Source organism: Sapajus apella, unplaced genomic scaffold (genome assembly GCF_009761245.1).
Source record: "Sapajus apella isolate SASKATOON/1434 unplaced genomic scaffold, GSC_monkey_1.0 scaffold22, whole genome shotgun sequence".
NCBI classification, from domain to species: Eukaryota; Metazoa; Chordata; class Mammalia; order Primates; family Cebidae; genus Sapajus; species Sapajus apella.
Window position 1 is genome coordinate 15752206 of NW_022436962.1, and position 7081 is coordinate 15759286.

A 7081-nucleotide genomic window follows, 5' to 3' on the forward strand; every position below is an offset into this window, starting at 1 on the left:
GGTGCCAGAGGTTTGTAGCTCAGTGACCAAATTCTCTGGTGATTCACGTCACAAAAGACAGATCTTCATAAAAATGCATTACTCCTGGCCGGGCACGGTGGCTCACGGCTGTAATCCCAGCACTTTGGGAGGCCGAGGGGGGCAGATCACGAGGTCAAGAGATAGAGACCATCCTGGCCAACATGGTGAAACCCTGTCTCTACTAAAAATACAAAAAAAAATTAGGCGTGATGGGACGCGCCTGTGGTCCTGGCTACGATGGAGGCTGAGGCGGAAGAATCGTTTCAACCCAGGAGGCGGAGGTTGCAGTGAGCCGAGATTGCATCACTGCACTCCAGCCTGGTGACAGAGCTACACTCCATCTCAAAAAAAAAAAAAAAAAAAAAAAAAAAAAAAAAAAAAAAAAAAAAAAAGAAAGAAAGAAAGAAAGAAAAAAAAATGCCTTACTCCAATGGTAGGAAACCCTACCACTAGTTCACCTTTGCTCTTCTCTTTTAGGGAAATTGGACTTTCAGTCATTGTTCTCTCACTGCCCTTCCTCGGAAGGCGGCCCTGTGGGCTGCTGGTGGGACTGGAGAAGAGAAAGCTAAAAGCAGAATCCGCGGTGTTTGCCAGAGTCAGCCGCGAAGTGTTGGGCCCTGTTCTAGGTACTGAGATACAGCAGCGGACAAAAACCCATCCACGCCTCCCGGAGCTCTCGTTTCAGCGGGGGAAAGCAGACAATACACAAAATTTAGCAGTGTGTTACAGGGTGGTACATTTAATGGCAGAATACAAAGCAGGGAATAGGGACTAGATTCGGGGCGAGGAGCATTTTTAAATGGGGAGGTCTAGCCAGGCTTCTCTGAAGGAGGTGAGAGGGAGGTGGTCCAGGCTGCACCAACAGCAAATGCAAAGCGCTGTGAAAGCCTGCCTCGACACTCCGGAGACTGCAGGAGGCCTCTGTGGCTGGAGTGGAGTGAGGAAGGGGTGGACGCCAAGAGATAAGGTCAAAAAGGCAGTAAGAGCCGGGTCATGCGGAGCGCCCTGGGCTACTTGCTTTTAACTGCGCATGAGACGGAAAACTCTGGAAGCCTTTGGGCTGGGGTATGACATGATCTGACTTGAGATTTTACCGGATCGCTTTGGTTGCTGTGTTAAGAACAGACTGAGGGGCGAGGAAGACACAGGAAGTGGCCGCAGTCGTCCAGGAGAGCTGGGATAGGGGCTTGGAAGATGTTGGGAATGGGGAGGCCGAGGCAAATTTGCCAGGAAGTTAAAGAGCTTAAGCTTTAGGGCACCTCACTTACACAGGCTCCTGTCATGACTTTTTGTACGGCATCCAGGAATATTCCGACTGCCCACTGTGCTAACTCACTACACCACATCTATTGTACTGAGACATAAATATATCCTACACTGCCCTGCACCAGACATGTATGTATCCTGGTGGTGGAGGGGAGCCCCAGAAGCAGTCTGTGAAAATCCTTCAAATCAACATACATATTAAGCTGTAAACAGAGGATTCATTTCTTGTTTACACTGGTCAAAACCAAATTATCTCCTGTCGGGAATGAAAACAACAATACAGCTTATACAGCTACAAACTGTGTTTTGAAAAAACCCAGAAGAGTTTTTTTCTTTGTTATCTGGAGTTGCATATTTGACATTTTAACTGCTGTTGGAAACGTGTTGTGAAACATTTTTCCTATATGAAGGGCACCATCCTTTTTCATCTCTAACTGTATGTGTGTTAAAGAACTGAAAGAAAAAAAATATATAATTAATGAACTGTAATAAAGAGCTAAGGATAAGCAATTAAAATCAACAGGAATGTTTCGGATATTAATAAGCAATTCGTCACAACATATTTCAGATTATATTAGAAGCATAGTACTTGGAGCAAAAGTTCATGATATGGATAAAAAAAAAAGAAGCAATAGCTTATTCAGAGAAAAAGATAAATGTCAAATGGAAGCAATAAACAGGCTTTTGGGTTGTTTGATGATTCAATAATGAGGAAGGATGGATCATATAAACACAATGGTAAAACATTTACAATTCTTGCTGCTCTCAGCTGAAATATTGACATCGATGAGGATGATACCAAGCTCATAATATGCTAACACAATGAGGACATTTATAACAAATTGGTTAATGAGTGTCATCAATTCTAAGAATGTTTAAAATTAATCACTGGAAAAGAAAAATATGAAATACCCTGAAATGTTACAACTCATATATAAAAAAACTTAATAGAGGTTTTTCCCAAATCTGACAATTCTTTTTTTTTTTTTCTTTTTTTGAGACGGAGTTTCGTTCTTGTGGCCTAGGCTGGAGGGCAATGGCACGATCTCAGCTCACCACAACCTCTGCCTCTCGGATTCAAGCAATTCTCCTGCCTCAGCCTCCCAAGTAGCTGGGATTACAGGCATGTGCCACCATGCCTGGCTAATTCTGAATTTTTAGTAGAGACGGGGTGTCTCCGTGTTGGTCAGGCTGGTCTTGAGCTCCTGACCTCAGAATATCCACCTGCCTCGGCCTCCTGAAGTGCTTGGATTACAGGTGTGAGCCACCGTGCCCGGCCCAACAATTCTTAAAAATTATATGACACTACCAATAAAGAATGTGTTGTGAAGTGGAAACAAAATTATCTGAATATTTTTATGTCAATTTTTCACTCATTACATGAAAAGACTGAATTATCTTTCTAGTCTGTAGAAAATGGTATTATGGAATCATTGTCTTAGAGAACAAAAAGCATGCTGCTAAAAACTACAGTATAAGAATAAAGTATTAAGGAGATATTGAGAAGTTAATTAAAACAGAGTATTTTTCCAGATTTTCTAATATTTTTGGTGTTTGTCAGCTTTTAAAATTTGTAATCTGCTGTACTTTTTTTTGAGACAGAGTCTTGCTCTGTCACCCAGGCTGGAGTGCAGTGGTGTGATCTCAGCTCATTGCAACCTCCACCTTCCCCAGTTCAAGCAGTTCTCCTGCTTCAGGCTCCCTAGCAGCTGGGGTTACAAGCATGTGCTACTATGCCTGTCTAATTTTTTTGTTTGTTTGTTTTTTAGTGGAGACAGGGTTTCACCATGTTGGCCAGGCTGTTCTTGAACTCCTGACCTCATGTGATCCGCCCATCTTGGCCTGCCAACGTGCTGGGATTACAGGTGTGAGCCACTGTGCCCTGCCCTGTACTTATTTTTTTTAGAATGAGAAAATTCCTCTCCTAACTCAGAGCCCTGTTCAACAGTCTGTGACACTGTGGTAGAGAATGGGCAGCGCCTAATAGCTAGCTAACTTTACAGCCTTCCACATTTTATTTTATTTTATTTATTATTATTATTTTTTGAGACAGGGTCTTGCTCTGTCATCCAGGCTGGAGTGCAGTAGCATGCTCAGGACTCACTGCAGCCTCAACTTTCTAGGTTCAAGTGATCCTCCCACCTCAGCCTCCTGAGTAGCTGGGACTACCAGCGCACATCACCACACATGGCTAACTTTTGTATTTTCTTTAGAGACCGGATCTCGCCATGTTTCTCAGCCTGGTCTGAAACGCCTTGATTCAAGTGATCTTTGCACCTCAGCCTCCCAAAATGCTGGGATTACAGATATGAGCCATAACCATCCATATTTTTATGACACTTGGTTATCCATAATAATACAATCTAGAATCAATTGAAAAGCATAGAGAAGAAAAAGATTCTCCATAGTCCAAGCATCCACACAGAGATATCTGCTAATATTTTGGCACTTATTGTGTTCCCGCTTTTTTTACGCAAGTATATACTACGCATGTACTAATATGCATGAAATCATACTCTAGGCCGGGCACTGTGGCTCATACCTCTAATCCCAGCACTTTAGGAGGCTGAGGTGGGTGGATCACCTTAGGTCAGGAGTTCAAGACCAGGCTGACCAGACTGGAGAAACCCCGTCTCTACTAAAAATACAAAAATTAGCTAGGTATGGTGGCACATGCCTGTAATCCCAGCTACTTGGGAGGCTGAGGCACGATAATCGCTTGAACCTGGGAGGCAGAGGTTGCCATGAGCCAAGATCCTGTCATTACACTCCAGCCTGGACAACAGGGGCAAAGCTCCATCTCAAAAAAAATAATAATAAATAATACTATAAGCTGCTTTTTCCTTAGCGTAATAGAGCATCTTTTCATGACAATAAACATACATCTGTCATTATTTTAAATATACACAGTTTCCATAGCAGAGATATGCCATAGATGGTCTAAATAAGTCCTTATTATTCTGTTGTTTTCAACTTTTACGTACGATGAAACAACATTGTTAATATCATTGTACTCACATATGTCTGCACTTGTCTGATTATGGCTTTAGGGCTTTTAAAATTAATTAATTATTTTATTTAATTTAATTTATTTATTTATTTTGGTCTCGCCCTGTCACCCAGGCTGGAGTGCAGTGGCGTGATCTTGGCTCACTGCAACCTCCGCCTCCTGGGTTCAAGTGATTCTTCTGCCTCAGACTCCTGAGTAGCCGGAACTACAGGCACCTGCCACCACATCTGGCTAAATTTTGTATCCTAATTTAGTAGGATGGGTTTCACCATATTGGCCAGGCTGGTCTTGAACTCCTGACCTTGAGATCCTCCCCTCTTGGCCTCCCAAAGAGCTGGAATTACAGGAATGAGCCACCGCACGCAGCCTAATTTATTTTTTTGAAACAAAGTCTCACTCTATTGCCCAGGCTGGTGTGCAGTGGCACGATTTTGGCTCACTGTAACCTCCACCTTCCCAGGTTCAAGCAATTTTCCTGCCTCAGCCTCCCAAGTAGCTGGGATCATAGGCGCATGTCACCACACCCAGCTAATTTTTGTATTTTTAGTAGAGACAGGGTTTCCACTTGTTGGCCAGGCTGGTCTCTAAATCCTGACCTCAAGCAATCCACCCTCCTTGGCCTCCCAAAGTGCTGGGATTGCAAGCATGAGCCACCATATTAGGCATCAGGTTTAATCACTAGGAATTAGGTTTAATCACTAGGAATAGAATTGCTGAGAATAAGGAATATTTGTATTTTCAAGGCATTGGACACATATTGCCAAATGGCCTTGCAATTAGAAGTCCTGACAGGAGTGTGTGAAAATCCTACTAGCTAATTAGGTAACTTTTTAGGTGGGCTACATTTCAGGGTCAAAAGAACTCAATTTGTTTCTCAGATCACTTGTTGAATCCTGATGAAAGAGAAGAAAACAGGAAGAGGTAAATATGTGATGGGGACCTCCCATCCCCTGCCCCATCCAACTGTTAAGGTCTTCTTTAGCCGCTTCCCTTTCACAGGCAGTTCTACATCGACTTCCTGAAGCTGTGTCCCTAGAGCCCAGGATTCCCCAAGGGGCAGGCAACCCAGGCTCACTCTCTTAGTTCTGCAGCCTAATCCAAAAGGCATCACCCCATTTGCTCCATTCAAACTTCTCATCTGGCAGCCTTTTCTCCTGCTTTCACAGAGGAAAGACTAGGAAGAAAACAAGTCACACCTGGGCATTCATCTCACCTCTACTAAAGAATGGGGGGGTGATGGGGAGAACACTATCCTCTTACTTCTATCCATTGCGTTGGTTATGGAAAAGGACAGAGAAAAAAAGAAAAGCCTAAAGGAGAAAAAAGTGGGGGTGGGGGAAGGAGACAGAAAAGAAGGTCATGGTGGGATGCCGGCAAGTGACTCTACCTGGGCCATAGAAGGTTCTGGAATGGAGTCTGGGTAAGTGACTGGTTCTCTGTCCTGGTGTTCTCTCTCTCTCCCTCTCCCTCCTTCCCTCCTATCCTCCCTCCCTCTCCTTCCCTTCTTCTCCCTCTTTCTCCCCGTCTCTAAGGAGACCGACCTCTCTCCTGGGCCTCTCCGGGGATATCCCACCGACATCTCAGATTCAGCATGCTCAGCTTTAAGTTTATCATCAAACCAAATGCGCTCCTCTTCATGCCCCATCCCAGAGACCTGTGCCAATGGCTGCCCAGCCACCTGGGCGGAGGCCATGGCCACACTTTCTGCGGACCGCACTGTCTCTACAGCTGTAACACCTACTCCCGGGCTGAACCAGGTTTTGTGGGGCCTAAAGCTGATATTATGAGGGGTTGCCTCTTTAAGAAAAATCATTCAAATTTAGATATTCAAGTTAAATGTTAAGTAGAATGAGAAAATAAATCTTAACAAATTATTGTAAATATGATAAAATTCCAGAAAATTGGCTACTTTTTTTCCGTTATGGCTAACACACTCCACATGCTTTTATTGTCTGCTTTTGGCTGCATACTTAGCGACTGCCTCTTCATATTAACAATGCTTTTGAAAGTTATTTTTATAGAGAGAATAGAAAGATAACTCACTCTTGTGATTAAAATTGTATTTTTTATATATGAGATGATATAAATCATGTGATTGATTCTACCCAGAAATATACTTGCTGTCCACTCACAAAAATTCAGGAATTCTGATCAATTCAATTTTCTATGATTCCCATCAAAGAGTGTATATAGGCCAGTCACAGTGGCTCATGCCTGTAATCTCAACAGTTTGGGAGGCTGAGGTGGGAGGATTGTTTGAGCCCAGGAGTTCAGAGACCAGCTGAGGCAATAAAGTGAGGCCACGTGTCTACAATAAATAAATAAATAAATAAATAAGCAAGCCATGTGTGTTGTGGCATACACCTGTGGTCCCATCAACATAGGAGGCTGAGGCAGGAGGATCACTTGAGCTCAGGAGGTCAAGGCTGCAGTGAGCCGTGATTGTGTCACTGCACTCCAGCTTATGTGATAGAGCAAGACCCTGTGTACAAATAAAAATTTTATAAAGTATATGCATTTGTAATTGTGTCAGCTATATTTTCAAGTATATTCCAGGCAACTGAAAACATTTATTTTGGATTAGGCTTCCATGAGAACAGAATTCTAAGCTAGGTGTGGTGGCTCACGCCTGTAATCCCAGCACTATGGGAGGTCACAGCAGGTGGATTGCTTGAGGTCAGGAGTTCGAGACCAGCCTGGCCAACAAGGTGAAACCCCATTTCTACTAAAAATACAAAAATTATCCAGGCATAGTGGCAGGAGTATCCCAGCTACTCGGAGGCT